This window comes from Thalassophryne amazonica, chromosome 9 (assembly GCF_902500255.1).
Source record: "Thalassophryne amazonica chromosome 9, fThaAma1.1, whole genome shotgun sequence".
In the NCBI taxonomy this organism is placed as follows: Eukaryota; Metazoa; Chordata; class Actinopteri; order Batrachoidiformes; family Batrachoididae; genus Thalassophryne; species Thalassophryne amazonica.
The window spans coordinates 94,730,608-94,755,453 of record NC_047111.1 but is presented as its reverse complement, the minus strand read 5'-3'; the positions used below and the strand labels follow the sequence as shown (position 1 = coordinate 94,755,453).

General features: G+C 40.4%; 1 long non-coding RNA gene across 1 annotated transcript; it reads left to right on the top strand.

Moving 5' to 3' along the window:
* The first annotated feature begins 6,582 nt into the window (after positions 1-6,582).
* Positions 6,583-24,047, top strand: LOC117516608. Its single transcript, XR_004562483.1, has 3 exons — positions 6,583-6,730; positions 13,090-13,094; positions 24,032-24,047. It is a non-coding gene; the product is annotated as an uncharacterized LOC117516608 (long non-coding RNA).
* Positions 24,048-24,846: the final 799 nt, after the last annotated feature.

Here is a 24,846-nt window from a genome sequence, read left to right as displayed (position 1 = left end):
ACAAAACATCAATCGTCCGCCCATTTATCACACAGTAGTATCTGTCTACTTAGAGGCAGATAATGACTGGTTTCTCCTGATCCCCATAAAGCCTGAACGGGGCTACATTCTCCAACAACTATAACTATGTTTGCATCAGAGAAAGGCCAGGTCACTGTGTGCCAGGGTTCAGCTAACCGCTCTCGCTGCACAGCTATGAAACTGGCGGAAATATAGACTCACCTGGATGATGCAATGATGGTAAGACAGCAGCTCTGCAACAAATATGACAGGATTCAACATAGTGTTGTTTAGATTATTATTACAGTTGTTCATACAGTACGTTTTTGACTTGCACTGTAAAAAATGTCATCACCCACAGTGCAAATGGAAAGTACTCACAATGCTTCAGTTTTTTTCACATTTTGTTATGTTATGGCCTTATTCCAAATGGAGCAAATTTATTTTTCCCCTCAAAATTGTTCTCACAACACCCCATAATGACAACATGAAAAAGGTTTATTTAGAATTTGTTGCAATTTTATTTAAAAAAAAAGTAAGAAATAGCATGTACGTAAGTATTCACACTCTTTGCTTAATACTTTGTTGATGTACTTTTGGCAGCAGTTACAGCCTCAGGTCCTCTTGGATATGATGCCACAAGCTTGGTGTGCCTATCTTTTGGCAGTTTAGCCCATTCCTCTTTGTAGCACCTCTCAATGTCCATCAGGTCGGATGGGGAGCGTCTGTGCACAGCCATTTTCAGATCTCTGCAGAGATGTTCAATCAGATTCAGGTCTGGGCTCTGGCTGGATCACTCAAGGGCATTCACAGAGTTGTCCTGAAGTCACTCCTTTGATATCTTGTCTTTGTGCTGAGGCTCATAGTTCTGCCGAAAGATGAGCCATCATCCCAGTCTGAGGATAAGAGCACTCTGGAGGAGGTTTTCATCTAGGATGTGTTTGTACATTTTTCTCTGTGTCCAAGGTACTGATGATGTCTCACAAGGGTGACAGCTGCACACCACAGGGCACTGGACTGACCATGAGATGCCATAGTTGAAGCTGACACAGCACACTGCAGTCTGGGTTTGGAATAAAACACTGCCACAGTTACAGGCCCAATGATGGCATGATGGATGGACACTGGCCCTGCATCCCAGGGTTCTGGATGCCCCCCTGCTTGTGGAGTAATTGCTTGTGTGGTCATCTAAATAATGCAATTTGTTTTTGATGTACTTTAGATTTCTGTTTTCTGTTTCTTCAGCTTTGTAAAATCTTTGTAAAAACCCAACTATTCGAATAATCTAAGCAGTGGGTCACCGCTCTGAGTCTGGTCTGCTTGAGGTTTCTTCCTCAGCATCATCAGAGAGAGGTTTTCCTTACTACTGTTGCCTGCGTGCTTGCTCTAGGGGTTGGTTAGACCTTACTCGTGTGAAGCACTTTGAGGCAGCTTTGCTGTGATTTGGCAGTATATACGTAAATGAAATAAATTGAAATTGAATTAAATTGAATACTGTGTGTAGAATTAAAAAAAAAAATTATTTCATCCATTTTGGAATAAGCCTGTAACATAACAAAAGTAGAAAAGTGAAGCACTGTGAATACTTTCCAGATGAACTGTAAATATTTCAGTTTTTTAAACCTCATTTATATCCTGGATCGTGTCTAAACTTGATGCCAACATGTAACATACTGGTAACCCAACTGAACTACCTGCGCCGGGTGCAGAACATCAATATGCAAAATTCAAAACCGCAATTTAACAAGTTGTGACATTTTAAATTAAATACTGTCAAACTAAGCATGGTATGCACACTATGAGAAGGCTTGATATAGTTATTGAGAAAAAAAGGTGGACCTTTTTCCACTGCAGAGATAAACTAGTAGTTTGACATTAAAATCTGAGTCCTAAGGGTGGTATTGTCCTTTGCAAAGAGATGAAAAGGCACAATAACATCTGTTCCACTTTAATGCTGCCTGTTTACTGTAGGATGACTACAGAGCTGGAGTTTTATTGACATTTGTGATATGAATGAGCACAAAGACATGTGAATGTCACAGTGTGCGTTATGTGACTTCTGACCTGAAGGGGGGGGGGGGGGGGGATACAGGACCCATTTTAGAGCAGTGCGCTGATTGTGACCCACTCAAGTATATGAATGTGTTTCAACGATGCAAATAATTATAAATAGTGTTGATATGCATAAATGATAAAAATGATCTGATTATAAACCAGTAAAAACCCTGATAGCTAAGTTTAAAACTTCAAAGAATATCTGTTTTGTGTGTTTTGCCAACCACAAACAAGTTATTCAAGTTATTCATTAGGTATTTTCCGTAGTTTCATTATAATTTATTAATCCATGTATAAGTTAATGAAGTGGTTTACCTGCACACAGTTAATAGTGATTACTAAACACAGTTAACAGTTACAACATTTTTCAGAGTAAATGTTGCAATTTTCTAAAAAAGGTTTCCTTGGATTTAATAAAAAAAATTATGTCAACTGGATCTGCAAATCTGTGTTACATAGCTCCTACAATACATAATGTTCTTAGAGCAACATGTAATACATTTTATTTAGGAAGGTTGTATTGATTCAATGAAAAGTTAGTGAGTTAAGCTTAAGTAACTGACTTAATTATATAGCTACAGTCTGCTTCATGATTTACTCCAGTAACACAGTCAATGTGGGCTTTTTTTGTCTCCAAATGTAATATAGCCTTAATATGGTTTTAATATGGCTTTAATTTGGGCCATTTGTTGCACTCAACAAATGTCCATTTCCTTCTCTTGTAACCTGCGGTGTATTCAACATTTCAACAAGTCTCAATAAGACTAAATAATAAAGGATTATTAACTGAGCGCGGAGGTCTGTACAGGAAAATATCAAAGCGAGGTGTAAGTAAAGACCGAGCGTTTGGGCCCCTTCAAACATAACACGATTGAGGCAGAATAACACACTAAGGAAGAGTCAAATGGCAATTTATGGGAAATTGGACCGGCACTTGAACGCCTCGTACAGCAGTCGCCACATTCATTCGGGCAAGGCACATGCACTCTATATTCACGTGCCACTAGCACTGGAAACTCATTCGAACGGCGGGCATGATGAGGTCGCACTGCCTTCTGATCGTGTTCAGAGCATTTGAACGGCATGTCGTACGCAGGTCGGACATATTATGCCGCAGCTGAGCGGCGGCTGAAAATCATCGGCCATGTTGAACTATGGCTGATTGATGCCATCAAGGCAGTCCTCACACCAGCGGCCGAAGTCATCGAATGCCGGACGAAAGCCATTTGACCCACTCTCGGCCGGAGTTGTCTGGAGTCCAGGTGCCACCCACAAACATACAACACTCGCAGGCCACTTAGAAAAGGCAGGGCCATTCACTCTGCCAGGACGAAAATAGAGAGCAGCTGACCACTTTCGACCTGTGTTCTGCGACATGCCAGCACATTTTTGAAATGCGCACGAGTCTGCCGTTACCAAGCACCACATATCATGCAAGGCCCTCCCCAACCCCCAACCATGTGGCATATGAGTGTGTTGTGCCCCACCCCCTCCCCCCACAACACAGATGTTTGTGAGGAGCTGCGTCGGAACTCGCCGGAGGACATATGTCGTGCCATCAACAACATGAACAAAACTCCACACACTGCACCATTTGTGGGCGGGCTCACCATAGCTCTTGTGACATGCTGATAATTACGTACTGAAAAAGATCACATGGGGACCAGCCACCCATGTCTGAGCGTGCACAGCACGGTGTGAAATTTGTCATTCAGCTGGCCAGCCAGGCTAATGAACCTTCCACCACGTAAATTTTACTCCACATAACAGACAGAAAGAGTGGAAATAAAGCATCAGGTAAGGTGTTAACTCATTCATGCTTTGCTCATCACGCTGTGGTCAGTTGTTCCAGCTGGCAGAGGCTCAGTGCACATGACGTGTTAAAATAAAACACAGAGAACAGGACAACAAATAAATACATACAACAATAACTACATACATAATCACATAACAAATACATTAAATAAATCACACAACAAAGGAACAGAGACTGAGACTTTGGTGCTTGAGCTGAGTTGTTCGGTAAGCTGGGAGTGTCCACAACAGCCGCTGCTGTTGGGATCTGTGGATTCGCACATCACAGCTGGAGAACACATACCATGTTATGACGGACATCACCTTACAACACTCATGTGTGTGGGCATGCTGTCCTCACGTGGAAAATACATAAAACATATCGCCTTTGCAAGGGCAAGAATGACAATGCAGTGCGCATTTTGGCAATTGTGTCAAAACTTGACAGTTTTTGTGACAATTCTCAATGATGCATGACAGTTTGGGCTCTACTAGAACCATCACAGAAACCACTACGAACACTATCACACACTCTTCAGGATCACCACTAATCAAGATGGATCAACATGCTCAGTGCGAACTCCACGTCATGAAGCGAAATGAGGGTAGTGCGTGACATTCTTGAAAGATTTTTTTGACAGCTAAAACATCCTCCACCAACACACACTGTTAAGAAACCTATTCAGATCCATTAAGAATGTCAGGAATGTGCCATGGATGACAGAAAAATTACATTCGTAACATGTCATACCTGTGTGAACCCAGCCCAGTCTCACATTTTTTTTCATCCTTCCATCACGAAATGAGTAAAATTTTTGTGACAGGGTTTTTTTTAATTCACTATTCCTAACCCTACTCCTACCCCGACCCTAACCTTAACCATAACCTAATCTTACTCCTTCCCCCCACCCTAACCATAACCACCCCGACCCCCCCCGCTTCACTTTTAATTTTGTGCAGCCATCGCGGAATAAATTAGAATGAATTTGTGCTGCCGTGACAAAAATGAGGTGCTTTTCGTCACAATATCACGAACCAATAGATTAATGTATATTTTGTGCTGCTGAATCACGACTTGCTGTGAGACCAGGGTGGGTTTACCACATTTGTTTTGTGGGCATGACCTGAGATGATGTCCCAAAAATTCATATTCCTCACAGCGTGAGCTTTCTGAGCATTTATCAGAGGCAGGTGAAATCAAGCTAATTTCCCTGTGTTTATGACTTAGTTTCCCTGGGTATATGGCACCAAAAATAAAACAAAATACATCAATATTTTCATAAGTCTTTATTTATTTATAATAGTAAACCCATTTCAGATTTTATTTACTAGTGATATGCACTTTAAGCAACTCAACTTGAACTATGCACAGATATTTCATATTGGACTTTTGAGTTGTATAATATTTTTGTACATTTTTTGGCATTTTAGTTGGATTGTTATTGCCTGATGTCAGTCCATTTGTTTCAAAAACTGTACTTTCACTCTAAGTGCTGACCTAATTCCAACTGTGAACGTTGTGAGTATGGGTTAGAGACTGCACCCTTCCTGACAAATAGCTGCAATCTAACAACCATCATCACTATCAACAACAATAGTGTTATTTCAGCTAAACTGAAAGCAGCACTGGTGAACACAGCAACAACAAATTGATGACAAAATGTCACCCATCCAGCTCTGACACAAGGGACGCCAAGAGAGTCTGAGCACACACAAAAGACTTTACATTAAAAGTAGCAGCTGTGACAGTTGCTGTTGCTCGCAAAACTTTAATAAAGTTGTAAAATATCAGGCTCCGAGAAAACATTCCTCGGGTAAAATGAAAAAATGCATATGCTGACAGAGTTTGAAACCAATCAGGCCCACAGTAGCGGTGGAGATAGCAAACAGGCTAGTGCAAAATAATTCACATTCACGCACACATGCATGCGCCCGCACACTGCTTCTGCCAGCAGCTTTCAGGCACATCACAGCCAATTGTGTGCTCAGTGTCTTGCTCAAGGACACTTTGACTCACAGGCAGGAGGAGCCAGGGATCGAAACAGAAACTCTGTTATTTACCTTTTGCTGAATGAACAGTTACCATAATACCATAGATCATACACAATGCTTAACTAATGTAGAATGCTATTTTTGTAATGCATGAATTAATGCAAGGGTTTTGGCCAAGTGGTTAGTGCCTTTGGTTTCAGTGTAGAAGGTTCCTGGTTCAAACCCCAACCCTGCCACATTTCTCCATGTAATGTGGAGTTGCATCAGGAAGGGCTTCCGGTGTAAAAATTGTGCCAGAATCAACATGCAGGTCCACCTTGGATCTACCCCGAGTGCAAACGAGGGAGCAGCCAAAGGGACTTACTTACTAATGTGAGATGTATCAAGAATTCTTCTTGCTCTGTATGAACTATTGATCAGGTCAATGTTAGTCCAATAGTTGTAACACAAAAAAAGGAAACTTTGCAGGATTGTCCAGAAAATGTGCAGAATCACATACTAAATTCCTTGAAAATTTCCTGTTGCTTTTTAAAAATCCAAGATGTTGTCCAAAGGCCAGCACGGTGGCTTCATGGTGTCTCACAGCAAGGGGGTTATAGGATCAATTCGCACCTGTGGCCTTTCTGTGTGGAGTTGCATGGGTTCTCTCCCATTCCTCTGGTTTCCGCCCACAAAAACAAAACATGCAGGTTAGGTGGATTGGAATCTTTAAATTGTTCGTAGGTGTGCATGCAAGTGTGAATGTGTTTGTCTATATGTGGCCCTGTGACTGACTGGCATCCTGTCCAGGGTGTACCCCGCCTCACGTCCTATGACTGCTGGGATAGGCTCCAGCCCCCATGTGACCCTTAATTGGATTAAGCGGGTGAAGATCAGTGAGTGAGATGCTGTCCATGTCACTTTTTTTTTTGGAAATTATAAATATAATGCAATGCTAAAATACCCTTGACTATATGAAAATAGGAAACAGAATGTGGGCTTTTAACCTCTTAAAATAGGTCAAGGTTACTCATTTTTAAACTTGTCCAAGGTCTGTGTCCCAATAATGTAAAGTTTTCTGTTTTTTTTTTGTTTTTTTTTGTAAAACTTACATCAGTTGCTAACGGTGTATTTTATCATCTTAATTTGGTGATAGAGATAGATAGATAGATAGATAGATAGATAGATAGATAAGCAGATCTGATTTGATGCAGGTGTTAGTTTTGGGGATGAAAATTTACAGGGTGATTCCATAATTTATTCCTCAGAATTGAGTGTTTCCATATTTTTTTCCCTCTGGTTGGTCTAAAAAAGTAACCGTTACTGACTGCCACAATAATTTTTCCTGATTTCTTATAGTGTTTCTTAAAGCCAGAAAGTTGCCATTTGAAATGACTTTAGTTTTGTGTCATGTCTGTGATCTGCTTTTTTTCTACAAAAAATTAAACAACTGAATGAACATCCTCCAAGGCCGGTGATTCCATCATTTTGCCAGGGGTTGTAGTAACATATCACTCCTGAAAATGATCTTTGGGTTTTCACGTGATGTGAATCTGCCCTACGATTGGATTTTGGAAAACCATGTGATGGTGAACCAATTTCGATTGGACACTCACATTGCGCACATCATCACACAGCTTCTATGAGGAGTACAAAGATGGCCGATGGCTGGCTCAAAGGTCTATGGAGTTAACTTTTCAGCAAAAAAAAAAGTAAGTTTCTATCTCATATCATTAAAAAGTTATTTATAATTTAGTAAAGCTTGGTCTTAGCCGCTCGGCCCCAGAGGGTTAATATGTAACAGAGATTTTGAACATTTCAAAATTTTCTCTGCACACTTGCACAAAGCCAAACTGTTTGCAATGAGTTTATTCTCCTGCACGGCAGAGTGCATGCAAGTGCATGGATCAAAGTCATGCAAGCCCATGTCATGTAAATAGAGTACAACTGCACTCATTTGTGCAGTGGCTATAGGCCTTGACATGGGGTGCTCAACAGTACCCCCCCCCCCCCCCATCCCATGTCTGACTCCACAAGGAAGCCCTGGAGGTAAGTCTTTTTCTCACTGCGCCACTCATGAAGAGGTCATTTTTGAATTACCCATTGTCTGCCTCCGCACCTGGGACCAATTTGCCAGTGGAGGCTATTCCACGAGCTGATGCTCCAGAAAACACACTTCTCAGGCTCACTGGAGCTCACTGCGTCTGAGCTGGAGTACTGCATCTGAGGTTCTGCAGACTCTGTACCAGACCTTTGTGGTGAGGAAAGCGCTGAGACAAAAGACAAGACTCTCAATTTTCCAGTCGATTTGTGCTTGTGCCGTCACCTGTGGTTATGAGCTTTGGCATCTGAGTGTGGAATGTCTTGGGTGCTAATTCTTCAATTCTGTTTACCTACTGTGCTTCAACACTGCAGCTGCTGGATTAAACTTCCTCGTATAATGGCAACTTTTTTAGGGAAGTTAATGGAGCCACGCAATAGTATGAAACACTTAGGAGAAAAATGCACGGCAAAGAGTACCAAGAATGCATGCTAGTGACTTCACCTATGCAATGGGACAAATAATGAAGGTCACATCATATAGAATCCACCAATCAATTTCCCTGAGGGAGTGTTCCCAAGGGATCAATACATTTCTATCTAATCTAATCAAATGACAAGGATCTATTAAGGGGTCACACAATGGAGATAATTGTTCCTGATTCTACTGAGTCATTTACCTTGCCACTGATCTTAGTGCTGACACCACGGAATGAGTAAGTTCGAGGACCATATTTGTTTATAGTACTTTTTTTGGCACTTGTATACATGACTTAAATTGAAACTGAAATTAATCTGCATGGACCACATTTCACTGTGTATGTCAGATTTTAAAGAATGAGAACAAACTCTGCCACAGTCCCTATACACTGTCACAACTCAAGGTCAAGCACAAAATGGAAGCAGCATGAAGCAGATATTGATTGTAAAAATAAAACAATTTCTTGTTCGCTTTTCTTTTAGTCAACTTCTTTCATTTACAAGTTTAACACAGATGCAATAGCAATCAACAAATTTAAAAAAGAGGGCCAGTGGTGAATGAAATGAATAGGAATAAATCTAACCAGGCAATCTGTTGTCTAAATCAAAAATACAACTCGAAGCTACACTGACTAAAATCCCCAGAAATAGCAAAAACAGAACACCTAAACTATCTGCTACTTTTGCCTCAAGGAAAGAACAAGGAAAGCAGAGACTCCTACAAGGAGCGAGCATAATAAGATGAAGAATCTGGATGTTATGTGGACGTGTAAATCTGCTGAGAGTTACACCAGGTGCCTTAGATTAATGATGTAGAAATATAACAAACACTATTCCCATCAAAACAGGTGGCAGAGGGTGAACTGTTTACATGAAATCTCAGGCACCTGGGATGAGAACAGCGCCGACGTATTTATTACAGACAAATGATGGTTTCAAAGTTTTGGAATGGAGGGCTTGTAATGAAAAGGTAGCTAACTTAATAGGGCTGATGGGCATCTGCATGGAACTGGAACAACTGTGCCATAGGTTCAGGAGGTGGTTGAAGTGAATGGTTGAATGGTAAACAGTAAACAGACTCAAAGCTCCAAGCTTTACAGTGATGCCTCGCATTCACCAATTCAAACACCGATGTCAAGATGCTGCTATGCAAAGTGCTCAAATGCACACAGGGAACAATTTGGGGAATAAGGACCTTGCCCAAAGGCTCTTAGTGATTTTCTGGTATGACTGGGATTTAAAGAGAAGATTCTCCGGTCACAGACCCACTGCTTTAACTTGCTGACCATCACATGAATGGTAAATGGACGCAGTTATATAGTGCTTTTATTGAAAGGGCTTTACAATGATACCTCACATTCACCCATACATATATATATATATATACACCTCATATGGCTGCCATATAAAGGGCCTTTCACACTGCAAGCTTCAGCATGACGCTTTAACGCCCCCCAACACATCGTAACGCCAGGCCCAGTGTTGCCACAGTTACTTTGATAAAGTAATCCAATTACTGATACTCCTTGAAAAAGTAACTTAGTTACTTTACTGATACTCAATTGGAAAAGTAACTAAGTTAGATTACTAGTTACTTTTTAGTTTACTTTCCACAGCTGCTGACAACCACCCTCTGCCACCTCAACATGACAATGATACTTGTTTTGCCAAAACTCACTTTATAGTCACCCTTTCTTGATTCAATGAAAATAAATACTTGTTTTAATAAAAGTAAAATAATCTTTCTTGACCTCATATTTAACTGTTGACAGCACTGTAACAGTAAAACTTGCAATTTCTAACCTACATTGTTTATAAATGTAACTATTAAATTCTAACATTTTTCTAACATTTAAATTCTCTATAAAGATTTACTTGTCAAAATTATGATTATTTGTAGTTGTAGTAAAAAACGGCTTCAAAACTGGACCTTTAATCTAGGGGTGTTGTGGGGGGGGGCACATCCTTGCCCCACGCCCCCCATTCCATCTAGATTCGCCCTGCTTTGGCGTTTGAGCACAAAGAATGGATAACATTTATTTATGCAGAAAACATGACCAGATTACAGGTAAGAAAGTTTCATTGTGTTTTCACATCATGTGGTCCTCAGAGAGTTTAGGTGCATTGAGTGGAAATAGTGTTAGTTGTTGACACGTCGCGGAGGATCAGCTGTTTTTAACGAGACGATACGGAGCGGCTCAGCTCAGAATTCTAAATAAAGGAGAAAAATAAAGCATAAAAATGACTTTGTAAAGCTCAGTGCAGGTGTGCTACGGTTTTTGAGGAGCGAGTCGTAGCTGATGAAAAGCTCACAGCTCGGCTTAAAGTGGGCAGTTCAGTCGAACCCCGACCCCCTGTCCACGGACCAAATTTAATGCTGCTGTCGACCCACAATGCAAAAATAATAGTAACGCACAGTGACTTGGAGAAAGTAACTTTAATCTGATTACTCATTTGGAAAGATTAACGCGTTAGATTACTCGTTACAAAAAAAAAAGTGGTTAGATAGAGTAACGCGTTACTAAGTAACGCATACCGGCATCACTGGCCAGGCGATGTGTTTCCAACACATCGTGACGTCAGACGCGTCGCTTCGGAAGCGGCAAGGGGGGGGAGATTGCGGCTATGTCACACTCTGGCTGTTTCCACAACCTGAAAAAAGTTCAGCGATCGCCATCTTGAATTTGCGTCGCCTGAACCCACAAAAAAACCTTTAAAAAACAGCAGTAGAGTGATTCTCCCATCACCCTGCTGGGAGAAGCTTTTTTTTTCAGCTACTTTTCGGAGTAACGCTAACCGAGGGAGGACTGACGACTTGGTGGGATATCGATCGAACCGCGACAGCGGGCCGACCCGCATGGAGAAGCCGGCCTTCAGGCATTATCACTGGGCAGATGAGGCAGGCAGCTGGGGGGATGGAACAAACCCACTCAGTCTGAAATCTCCCACTTTTTGGATATATGCGATAGACCCAGTTTGGCCCAGTGGAGGTTAATTCTGCAGCTTTATCGAGGTTGAGGATAAAATAAAAGTAAAAATGTGATGTTTCTGCACTGCTGTGAAGGTTTATTGATCGGCTAACGTTAGCTTAGCTTTTTAGCACAGTTGATGTGAGTGAACGCTTTAATTTGTAGATGGTTCAGTCTTTCTTATTTTTACCAAATAAAGCTACAGCTTTTTTCAGACACCAGAAAAGCTCAACTTTAAATAACTTATTTTTTCAGGTGTTTTTTTTTCCATTGTTTTTTCCTTTTTTATATATATAAACTGTTTAGTGTTTCATTATATTTAAAGAAATATTTTTATTTGTCCCAGTCAGTAACATTTGCTGTGCAGACAACCAAACTCCATTGATGAGCTGAACACCACGAAGTCCAGTCGGAAAGAAACATCTCTGCTCTTCAAAATAGGACAGAAGTGTGTCTTTCAGCAACACCACCAGAGTTCAAAGCTGCAGAAGAGACCTTTATCTGGTCCCGAGAATCCAGCATAACATACCTGCTTCTAAATAAAAGGCTCTTCAACCGCAACTATTTTATTTTTAAAAGCTGCTTCATTTTCTTATTTTAACATAAATGAACGGATCATTAAAATGTCCACAAATCAAAGTCCAAAGACATTTGCACAGGTAGAAGCACTCCACTTACTGTGCTCAAATTCATATTTAGAAATGACTGTCCTGATATATATATATATATAGTATTATATATATATATATATATAATCTATATATATATATATTAATCATGAGGTTTATGTCACAGAAATACTACTTTACAATCACACTGCAGTCATTGTTAAATTATTTCCTGTTGCATTTATAATAAACATTTGTATTTATTTAGTGTCTGTTTTTCTGGTTGAAATGAAATAGAAATAATCTACCAGACTTAAAAAAAATGTACAAATTTCCATGTTATTTTATTTGTCTAAAATAAATGTCAAGTTTCCTTATGTTAAACAAGAATTGTCTAATCTGAAATAACAGGTGGTTTTAATTTACAGAGAAAGGTTTCTATAGAACCATTTATTGATTTATTTAGCTATTTTAATTACAAGTGTTCTAAACTTTTTTAAACAGTAATCAGAAATTTTGAGTGGTAACAAACAACAACGCAACAAACATTCCCAATGATTTTTCTTCAGAAAAACTGCTCTATAAATGAGCAGTCCTGTCGCACGTTAATGTTTTTGTAGAGATCAGTGGTTTATGCACCATTCCATTTGTACAGATCAGTGGTTTCTGCACCAATCCGTTTTGTAGAGATCAGTGGTTTCTGCACGATCCTTTTGTACAGATCAGTGGTTTCTGCACCGATCCATTTTGTAGAGATCAGTGGTTTCTGCACCGATCCATTTTCTAGAGATCAGTGGTTTCTGCCACGAGTCTTCCATGTTTTGGTCTGACGCGTCGTTCCTATTGGACAACGCGGAAAGTACATCACAGGCTCAGAGTGTCAAAAGTTGGATTGGATTGAACTTTGACCGCGTCAGCCTGCCGACAAGCGCCAATGCGCGCTCCGTCAGAAGCGCGGTTTAGCTCGGCTTTTTGACGCGACGCTTCTGACGCATCTAAAAGCAACGCGTCTCATTGAAAATAATGCTTTTTAGACCGATTTTTGACGCTTCTGACGCATCTGATGCATTCAGTGTGAAAGGCCCTTAAGGCAGCATGCTGCACACAAGCAAGCAAAATAGTGATTTTCCTTGCCACCAGACCATCATCTACCATAGGGTATGTCAGAGTAGGTCTGGTACATGTCCATAAACGTTCCATAAGGTAACACTTGAAGCCACACACCTGTAATCAGTCTTGGTCTCTATATGGTCATCCAACTCCTGTGCCACTGATCCAACTGTTTGGTGGCCATGGATCGGTCAGAAAGGAAAGGATCTTTCTTATTGAATTGCTGCATATTATATTTAGCTACTGAAAGCCTTTGCTGCCGGGTACCCACAAAAACCATCTGCAGCTCAAACACCTCACAAGACAAAGGAGCTGGTCATTGACTTTGGGATGTCAAGACCAAGTCTGCATCCACTTCTGATCGAGGGAGCTGAGGTGGAGGCTGTGGATTCCTACAAGTACCTTGGGCTGTGGCTGGACAGCACACTGGAGTGGACAACCCACATCAACTACCTGTACAGGACAGGACAGAGCAGGCTGTACTTTCTGAGGAGGTTGCAGGCATTTAACATCCACAGGAAACTCCTTTGGGTGTTCTACCAGTCCGTAGTAGCCAGCATCCTCTTTTACACCGTGGTGTGCTGGGGGGCAGCACATCAAAGAGGAACCCATCCAGGCTGGACAAACTGATCAGGGGGCTGGCTCCATGTTTGGCAGGAAGGTGGACTCTGGTGATGGTGCAGAGAACACTGGACAAACTGCTGGACATTATGGACGATGCCAGTCACGCTCTGCACACTGTCATCAGCAACCAACAGGAGCAGGGTCCCAGCGGGAGCCTGCGTGCCAGATGGAACCTATCTGCGGGCTATGTTCTCGATGCCTAGGGAAGTGGTACATTGCGTGCTTGGCACCACTCTCCATGGAAGATTTTGAGGATTATTCTTATTTGCTTTTTATGGCAGGGAGGGCTGCTGCTGCTTGGATTAGGTGCTACCCTCACCTACCGGAGCGCTGCTACCAAAACCCACAAACTCCATTACCTGTCCATCATGATTAAGAGGTGGGCAAGGCAGTACAGTCTCAGACTGCATTATCTCTTGAACTTAAACACAAATTGGAATTCATCTCAGAGCAAATGTCTGCCTTGCAAGGAATTGATGTTGGAGACCAGTGAATATATTCACAGTTGGATATGGACAGTTAAAGAGAGGTCGTATTGGAACTCTGTTGATTCTATGCCTAACTCAAACATGCAGCCTTATCAGCTACCAAAGGTTAAAATGCCTCGTTTGTTTTCCTCCAGAAGGATTTCAACGGCCTTGGTGAAGCATCTGGCTCCTTTTCATTTGCCCTCCCCTACAGTCTGCGGTCGTCAAGGCCACTCCAGACTCTCCGCATACACAGACAGAGACTGATATGTAGTTCATCTTCACACATGATGCATGCCCCCAACCCCTACCCTCTCACATTGTTCCTTTGTCTTTTGTTCTGATGAAATGTTATTGAGTGTTTTGCACCTGTCTTAACGCAACCCTGAGAATGTACTTGTTATTATTTCACTGATAGCATAACTTTGTTTTGTAGCCACTAACGACTGGGAGTGGAAGAGCTGGAGGTTATTTTGACCTTTATGCTGTACAAATGCTTTGCTTACTGTACAAACCAGGACACTCCAAGCTTTTGCAGAACAGATGATAAGTGCAAACAGAGGAGCCTGCAAGAACGGGATGTGCTGACCTCCATTGATAAGATTAAACAAAAGTTTCTCCACGCAGCTGCAATCATTAGTATACGTGCCATAAGATGTTTTGCTTTACGGGAAGAAACTTGTCTTGCGATGCTTCCCCCCACCCTTAGGACAAGTTTCACAATGTGGGTAGGGCTTTCTCCTAATAAAAAGAGTGAACATGCGCAGCAGTCCTCAGTGCTTTCAGTGGTACTACGTGTACGGACTGTCTGCACTCCTCGCGAGCTAAATTTGACTTTCTGTCTCACTGGTGTTTCTTGACTCTGTTTGTCTTGTTAAAGGTTTTAAGAATGTCTGGAGGAGAAAATACCCAACATTGACTGGGGGCTCAGTCCGGGATCTCAACAACACCGGAGGTGTCCGGCGGAGGTCGTCAAGTCCAGACGTAAATCCTTGGCCAGGTCCGATCGATGGATCGTGTCTGCAATTGTCGACCGCCGTTGGCATCGTCTGGGTGACGAGATTTTCCCGAAGAAGACAGACAGGAGGTCGAGTCAGTGAGTAGAATTTCTTTGTAACAGTACTGAGTGAGTGGTGATCAGATCACATAAACAGTTAAACTCCGCAAGCGATGACGCAGAATCGTCTGTTAATGAAACACAGTTAAATTCTGCGAGGAGGTCGGACTCCTCTACGATGGCGAGGAACGCACGTAGTTAAATTCCGAAGGAGGGTGCGGACTCCTCTGTTTATATACGCGTACCGGTAGATCACATAAACAGTTAAACTCCGTAAACGATGGCGTGGAATCGTCTGTTAACGTAAAGCAGTTAAACTCCGCGAGGAGGGCGGACTCCTCTACGGTTGCGAGGAACGCACGTAGTTAAATTCCGGAAGGAGGGTACGGACTCCTCTGTTTTAAATACGAAGTAATACCGGTTTTGAGAATAAAAGTGTGAAAGTGTAATACTTTGGACAGAGTAAGTGACAACCGTGTGTGGAAGCAGAAGCAAGTGATTCCGCTTCCTACGGGGAGGTGAAAGGAATCAACCACACGACGGACTGTTAATTGTCATGTCCAAAGAAAGTGAAAAACTTCAGATTTAGAACACCCTAGGTGTGCCCCCATCTGAAGTCCAAATTATAACGAAGAATAATAAAAATGGGGGGACAGACGTCCTTAAAAAAGAAAATTTATCAACTGACCGACTGGAAATTTATGGAAGCAAAAATCCAAGACAACAAAGAATTGGAGACCAATGGATGAAAGAGCACAGTGGAGTAAAACACCGAAGGCTGGGATTGGTGGCTGGAAGGGATGGGAAAATGGAGGTCTTTGATTCTTCGCTATTAGTGTCTATAGCAGTGTTTGCTGCGATTTTAACATTGTGTGGATGTTGTTGTATTCCATGTCTTCGAGGCCTTGCAAATAGAATGATAACCACAGCAATAGGTCCAGGACCAGGAGGGGGACCGGCTTCATATCCATGTGCTTCTTATGCTCTGTGCTGCTATACAATGTTGCTTGAACCTCAATTTCCCTGAGGGGATCTTCCCAAGCGATCAATAAAGTTCTATCTAATCTAATCTATCTTGAATCAGACATGTTTATTATTATATTCAGTTGAGATTTGCACAATCCTGGTTGTGATATGATTTCTCTAAGGATCTTTCATTTACAGTCTCACTGTACGTTATCAAAATGAACCAAAAGTCTCAGTCCCTGTCACCCCCCTGTCAATGTTAACTTCTGTATTTTTTTATTAACATATGTTCTTAATCAAATGCATACAATGCATACAAAAGTATTCACAGTGTTCACAGTGTCACTATTTCCACATTTTGTCATGGTACAGCCGTATTCCAAAGTGAAGTAAATTCCTTCAAATATTTTTTATATATTATTATATTTGCAAATTTATTCAAAATACAAAAACAAACAAACAAACAAACACCTAAGAAATCACAGGTACTTTGCTCAATACTTTGTTGATGTGCCTTTGGCAGCAATGACAGACTCAATTCTTCTTGAATATGATGTCATAAGCTTGGTGAACCTGTCTTTGGGCAGTTTTGCCCATTCCTCTTTGCAGCACCTCTCAAGCTCCATCAAGTTGGATGGGGAGCATCGTTGCACAGCCATTTTCAGATCTTTCGAGAGAGGTTTCATTGGATTCAGGTCTGGGCTCTGGCTGGGCCACTCAAGGACATTCACAGAGTTGTCCTGAAGCCACTCCTTTGATATCTTGTCTTTGTGCTTAGGGTTATTGTCATTTAGGTGGTTTCTTACAGTTCGGTCACAGACGTTGACTCCAGTTTCCTCCCATCCGTTCCCCATTTGTTTTGTTGTGCATTTTCGATTTTTGAGACATATTGCTTAAGTTTTCTGTCTTGTTGCTTTGATGTCTTCCTTGGTCTACCAGTATGTTTGCCTTTAACAACCTTCCCATGTTGTTTGTATTTGGTCCAGAGTTTAGACACAGCTGACTATGAACAACCAACATCTTTTGCAACATTGCATGATGATTTACCCTCTTTTAAGAGTTTGATAATCCTCTCCTTTGTTTCAGTTGACATCTCTCGTGTTGGAGCCATGATTCATGTCAGTCCATTTGGTGCAACAGCTCTCCAAGGTGTGATCACTCCTTTTTAGATGCAGACTAATGAGCAGATCTGATCTGATGCAGGTGTTAGTTTTGGGGATGAAAATTTACAGGGGGATTCCATAATTTATTCCTCAGAATTGAGTGATTCCATATTTTCTTCCCTCTGCTTGGTCTAAAAAAGTAACCGTTACTGACTGCCACAATAATTTTTCCTGATTTCTTATAGTGTTTCTTAAAGCCAGAAAGTTGCCATTTGAAATGACTTTAGTTTTGTGTCATGTCTGTGATCTGCTTTTTTTTCTACAAAATTAAACACCTGGATGAACATCCTCCGAGGCCGGTGATTCCATAATTTTTGCCAGGGATTGTATGTGGACAAATGTGTGCCTTTCCAAATCATGCCCAATCAACTGAATTGAGCCCAGGTGGACTCCACTTTAACTGCAGAAACATCTCAAGGAACATCAGTGGTTTCACCTGAGCTCAGTTTTGAGGTTCAAGGCAATGACTGAACAGTTATATACTTTTTGTATTATTATTTTTAATAAATTTGCAAAAAATGTCAAAAAAACCTTTTTCATATTGTCACTATGGGATATTGTGTGTAGAATATTGAAGAAAAATTAATTTCATCCATTTTGGAATAAGGCTGTAACATAATATGTGGAAAAAGTGAAGCGTTGTGAATACTCTTCGAATGCACTGTAAAAGACAGAGGAAAAGAGGAATTGATGTTGCATGAACATATGATATGTGTGAGACAATATAATGCAAAATTATCAATATCATAACTTGCACAAACGTGAAATTTCTGCTGTTGCAAGTAAACAGCAAAATGTTTATTGTTAATTCAACTAACACTTGGTTATACAGTAATTAACACTGTTGTGACTTTTATGTAGAGCAGACATCTCTTGAAATAACTTGCCAGTATGTACACCTGGGTTGGATTCCTGGTCATGCTACTTGTTTGGTTGACCAAAACACTTCATCTCCATTGTCCCAGACCACTTAGATGTAAATGGCTACCAGCCTGGCTTGGAGGCATAACTTGCAAGGCATCAATGGGCCTGCGGACGTATCATATCATATCCTCTTCTTTCATGTTTAATTTCAATTCAGTTCAGTTCAGTAGGCCTGACAATGCATATTTCGGCCTTGATTGGTTATGTGCTTCAACACAGCTACTTTCAACAATAGGAGGATGAAATCATATTTACCCAGTGCTTGCCCTATATTGATTTGAATGCGTTCAGAGTTGGTGCAGATGATACCTCTTGGAGGAGTGCATTCCAGGTCCTTGTAGCTGTCAGTGTTAGAAAGGGCTGATTCACATAGTTGCTTGACTAGCTTCCTATTGTGCCCTCTGGTATTGCTGTTCCCCAGTTTGATGCAAGGAATATGTTTGTACAACTCGCTCAGGTCACCATGAAACCCTTCTGAAACTGAGACTGGGTAACCAGCATCATATGACAGTCATTGAAGTCATCCTTCATTGCAGAAATGTTCTGAATGTGAATTGAATGTCCTCCAGCAAGTTGGCATCTTTGCTGTAGACTGAGTTATAGGCTCTGTTCATGTAGTCTCTGTGTGGTCTCTAAAGATGTATAACGTTTTACCAGTATTTCACCATCCAGATATGTCTCAGTAGTTTGCTGGCTTTGTTCACTTGCTGTTCACAGTGGGATCTAAATGTGAGGACTGGGTTAATATAAACACCTAGGGCTTTCCAATAATGTTTTATCAAGCTTGACAACTTGGTTGCCCTTCCTCACATGGTACCTACATAAATGGTTCCTGCTGTTGGTCCGGATCCATAGCTTTGCATTTGTCTATGTTAAATCTCAGCAACTGCTTCCTGAAGTCCTTGTTGGTTTCTGTTGTTCCCTATCTCCGTGAAAATCTTTGTGTCTTCTGCAAGCATCTGTATTGTGGCATGAACAATTATTGGCATGTTATTTTCAAATATAATTACTGGATGACTGGATGTCTTTGGTATTAGATCGCTTTAGAGGATCCTTGGGTTACCACTGGAACAATGTTGTATAAAGTACCGGAAAATCACACTTAAGTAAAAGTACAGATACCCACTAAAAAAAAGACTTTGGTAGAAGTTCAAGTCACTGATTGAAATGCTACTCAAGTAAAAGTCTTAAAGTATCTAGTATTTATTGTACTTAAGTATGACAAGTAATGTACAACTAAATGTACTCAAGTATTGAAAGTAAAAGTACAAGTAAATGTTAATAATCAAAAACGGACTGATTTTTTTTATTTTTATAAAAGTTTATCTAGGCTTGTAAATGACTGGTAGTATTAGTCAAAATACTGAAAACTGTGCACATCACACAAAAACACTTCAGAAACAAGGTTTCAAAACCTAAACGAGAGTAGGCTACTCACTAGGTGAACACAGGAAACACTTATTATAGTTTTTTCATTGTTACATGGTTTTATCTTTTCTGTTGTGTTTTGTTTCATTATGTTCTTTTTGTCTCTTTCTCTAAAATTGTATTGTAACATTATTAGTCTATTTTTATTGACTATTATTGTCTATTATGTAGACTATTATTGCTGTTGCTATAATATATGAATAAAAATAAATTTAAAAAATTACAGTTTGATTCTTTTAAGACAACGAACGCTGAGTCATTAATTATACAGCACAAATGTGCTGATGTGTACAGCTTAATGCTAACTTTAACATTGAAAACGGCATAGACATGCTAACGCATTAGCATCGGTCCCGTTTTTAAGTTCTAAAATACATCTATCAACTGTTTCAGAAGACTATAACAGGTCGGCTTAACATAAAAATATTAAATATTACTCACAGACATATGCTCTTCAGGGTTTTAGCGGGGAAAAATTAGGATAAAGCAAAATAAAGCAATCAATCCACGAATCGTAGATCGAACCACTGCTTCGACCTGCGAATCACTGCTTCAATTGGTTCAAGGTTCAAAGCAAGCAGCGCTGCAGAAAAGTTGATTCCAGACCCGCTAGGTCTGTAATCAATGTAGAGAAATGATCATTTTCCTGACAAACACCCCCAAGTGCGCAACTGCAAAAAAGCCTAGCGGACATGCCTCATGACAAATCGGCCTGCATACATGTCAACCCCTTTGAGGGTCCACCTGTATAACAAGTGAGAAAATCCTTATAACCTCCAAATGCACCAAAATCAGTTTTATTACAGTACACAAACCGCATAGTGGTATCACGTAACTGGGTTTTTGTCCACATATTATGAGTTGCCACAATGACATTAAAGTCAGGATCATTAGTTTCCCCACAGTTGAATTTCAAACAATAGAGATCTAGTATTCATGCGTCAAGCTGAATTTTATAGAACTGAATGTGTCAAATTTAGTTATTTTTTACAGAAACAATAACTGTGTGTCACTAGTGGAAATAAAATCATGAAAAATAAATGAATATAATAACAAAATAAAAAACATACCTCAGAACTTCATCAAGTTATCGAAAAATCGCCTCGCCAGTGCCGATGTTGCAGACTGGCATGTCGATGATCCGACTTCACCCGTGTGTTTATTAGGGACGGTATCGATAAGATTTATCAATACCATTATCAATTGCTTATATTCTGATTCCTTATCGATACCTCTTGTGAATTTTTTGTGTACTAAAAGTAGGCTTTACAGCTTTTCTATGTCAGCGGGTCAAACAGCTTTTTCTTATCGTGCCCGCTCTGTGGAACGGTCTTCCTGCGACCGTGAGACAGTCGGAGTCCGTGGACATTTTTAAGGCAAGACTTAAAGCGTATTTTTATTCTCTTTCTTATGAATAGTTTTTATTTTTATCAATTTTATTCTTTTACTTCTGTTTTTAATTATGTACTTAATTTTTTTTTTTTATTTATTTTTTTAATTTTCTATGTTGAACTGTTCTATGTGAGGTGCTTGAGACGGCTTTTGTTGTGATTTGGCGCTTTAATAAAGCCGATTAATGAAATTGAATTGAACAACATTTTATTGAGTCTTAAAGTAAATAAATATGAAATTGGTCACTGGATCCTTGATTTCTGGACATAATAAACTCTACATGGTGGATCCTTGATCTCTGGACATAAATAGAACTAAAATCTGTAGTTTTTGTCAAAAGCATTTCCTTCAGACATTTTGGCATGAATGTCTTTCCATATATCTGAGCTCTTACAGCTGGATGTGCTTCACGTCAGCATCAGTTTATTCATAAGAACACAGGATGTCTCATTTTGGGAAGAAAAAAAATGTTTTAGTCGATTGTAGTTTATTTTCTGTATTACAGCGTTTGGAAAGAGGTGTCATTTTATTTAAAGCGGTAATTTTGTGTCAACGGAACGTAGGACGATTCTCGTTTCTTGACTACAACAGACAAGAGTCCCAGTTAGTGACTTTAATCCACACAAAAGTGACTCACAATATTTTAATGGCTTTGAGAGGAGTTAAGAAGCGGACTTACCGGTTCTGAAGAGCAACGAATCAAAAGAACCCACGAGCCAGTGGTTTGAAGCATTGCTTCAATGGCTCACTTATCAAAGTGGAGTCGTGCTGCAAATGATTACAGACCCACTGCAGACCAAACCCTGAATATCCATCCGTAAGAGTTTGTACGCCCGTATGACTCTGAAACTCGGAAAAATCTGTATAATTTACGGACAATCCGTATAGGTTGACATGTATGGGCCTGACTTCGTTGCAGTCACTAGTAATCAGTGGTGTCTCTAGGTGAAAACACGACTTTTTTCGTGTGTGCTTGTTTTTTTTTGTAACGAGTAACGACAGGGCGAACAGAAATGTATCAGAGTAGAAGTATGCAATTAAGGTCGGAAATGTAGTGAAGTAAAGTGAAAGTAAGCTGAAATTAAAAAACTCAAGTAAAGTACAAAATCTCCCAAAACGTACTTAAGTACAGTAGTGAAGTATTTTACTTTGTTACATACAACACTGCACTGGAATGACCTGTGTTAAGTGCTGAAATGACTTTGTGTCACCAGTTAGGGGAGAAAATATGAGGAGTATCACTTGTGTTGTGAAATCATCAGCTTTGGCATTTTGGCCATGTGGTTCATTTCTCTGTGCGTGATCAGCATGCAGGTGTTAAGGACTCCAGTGGCTGGAGAAGACCAAGGGGGCACCCACTTTTTACCTGGCTGCGGTACATAGATGATACTTCCAATGGGGGCGGACCAGTTGTATGGCTTAGTGGTTTCCATCCAGGACCTAAGGCGGTTAAGTGGTATCATGCATACAGCAAAGTGTTGCACCAGCACATATTCCAAGATTTAATGTAATAATAATAATAATAACACAGACAGTTGCTGATGCTTAGTTGTTGACAGTTGCCGACTGTCAAAACCTGATTAAATACAACTCTTTTGAGCACGTAATAGAAATTGCATAGCTTGATCACAGAAAAAATGTGTACTTAGTTTGAAATGTGGTCACACATTGCGCATACTGTTTTTAGTTTCAATTCAATTTCAATTTATTTCATTTATATAGCTCCAAATCACAACAGAGTTGCCTCAAGGCACTTCACGCAAGTAAGGTCTAACCTTAGTAACCCCCAGAGCAACAGTGGTAAGGAAAAACTCCCTCTGAGGAAGAAACCTCAAGCAGAACAGAATGATTTTCCAGCCTATCAAGTAGAATATGATGAGCAGCCGATCTGCTCTGTGTCAGCCTGATCCTGTCAGATCTCATAAGCGTACTTGGATGGGAGACCTCTTTGGAACACCAGCGTCTGTGTGTGTTTCTCCAGGTGAAACTGGAGTTGGGTCAGGAAGGGCATGCGGCGTAAAACAATTACCAATGCGGATCTGGCTGTATCTGCTGTGGCAACCCCGAACAAAACCAGGAGCAGCCGAATGAATGACAACAAGTACAATATGATGATCCACAGTATCAAATGCAGCACTAAGATCTAACAGCACAAGAACCATAGTGGTGTCCGAATCCATTACAAGCAGAAGATCATTCACTACCTTTAGTGAGAGCCGTCTCTGTGGAATGATATTTTCTAAAAGCAGACTGAAGTGGCTCAAAGAGATTATTCTCAGTAAATAATCCACGAGCTGCCGTGAAACCTCTTTTTTCCAGAATTTTAGAGCAAAATGATAGATTTTATATTGGTCGATAGTTTTTTCAATACATTAGGTCAGATTAGGTTTCTTAAGTAATGGTTTAATCACTGCAGATTTGAAACATTAGGAACAGATCCAGAAGTTAAAGAAAGATTAATAATTTCCAGCACAGATGGTATAGATCAAATAAACAGGTTGTGCTTTTTGTTGATGTTACGAGTTTGTCAGCATGCCTAGAGAGATAATCTCAAAATCTGCAAATCTAGGCAATACCTCAGTAATGGCACCTACCTCAATAGCAGGGTGTAGTGGCTGGGTTAAGGCATGCTGGGATATGTTTAACCTAAAGTCTTCTATTTTCTTCTCAAAGTAATCAGGAAATCTTGTGCTATAGTGATAAATAAGGTTGTTGTTCCACTAAACACGGCAGTGAAACTGTAAACTTAATAAGTGAGTGATCAGAGACCTCTGATGTAAGAGTCATGATGTCAATATTTGTGACAGCAATACCACGTGCACAAACCAAATCCAGGGTATTTCCACTAATGTGCGTCGATTCCTGAATGCATTGCCAAAATCCTAATGCATCCACAATTTCCATAAATGATTTGCAGAGGTGATCAGAAGGCTTATTTATATGACGTTAAAGTCACCAATGATCAGAATGTTATCTGCACTAGTTGACAAGTTAGAGATGAATGCACCAAATTCATCTAAGAATTCAGAATATGGGCCAGGAGGCCTATATACAGTGACAAAGTAATATGGCTGATTTTTATTCTTCTGACCTTGGCAATGCATAATATCCTGAGCAGAGCGGAGAATCAGATGCTCAAACGAGTTATATTTGTGACCCCCAACAGCTAATAAGCTAAACCTAGATTTATAAATAAGAGCAACACCGCCACCTTGCTTCGCATCACAAGGGACATTACTAAATGTGTATGTCGGTGGGCAGGCCTCATTTAAGGGGAGGACAGCTGTAGGTTTAAGCAAGGTTTCACATAACTCAATCATATCTAAGTGATGATCACTAATTAGATCATTAATCAACAATGATTTTGAGGACAGTGATCTTATGTTAATGAGACCCAGACTAAGGATCTCAGTGGGGTTGACAGTTGGACTGTTTGGGTTTAGGGGTGGTTCCAGAGTAGCATATATAAGATGCCTAGAAGTAGGTTTAAGTTTGAGACATTCCACACGAGTTGTAGGTAGCAGACATGAAATCTTTGATATTGCTGGAACAACCATTGGGCCATCCTCAATGTCAACATCATTCAATGTAGTAATGGGTATTACGTTTTCAAAACATATCTGTCATGAGCTGGGTAGGCGTGGCACAGAAGGAGGTTGAACACAAATGCAGACTCAAAATACTGAGGTTTACGTTAAAGGCTTTATGTCAAAAATCAGGCTGGGGTTCGGTACACAAAAAGGCAGTCCAAGAAGCAGCGGCACAGGCAGGGGTCAGGCAGAGGTGTAGTCAACAACA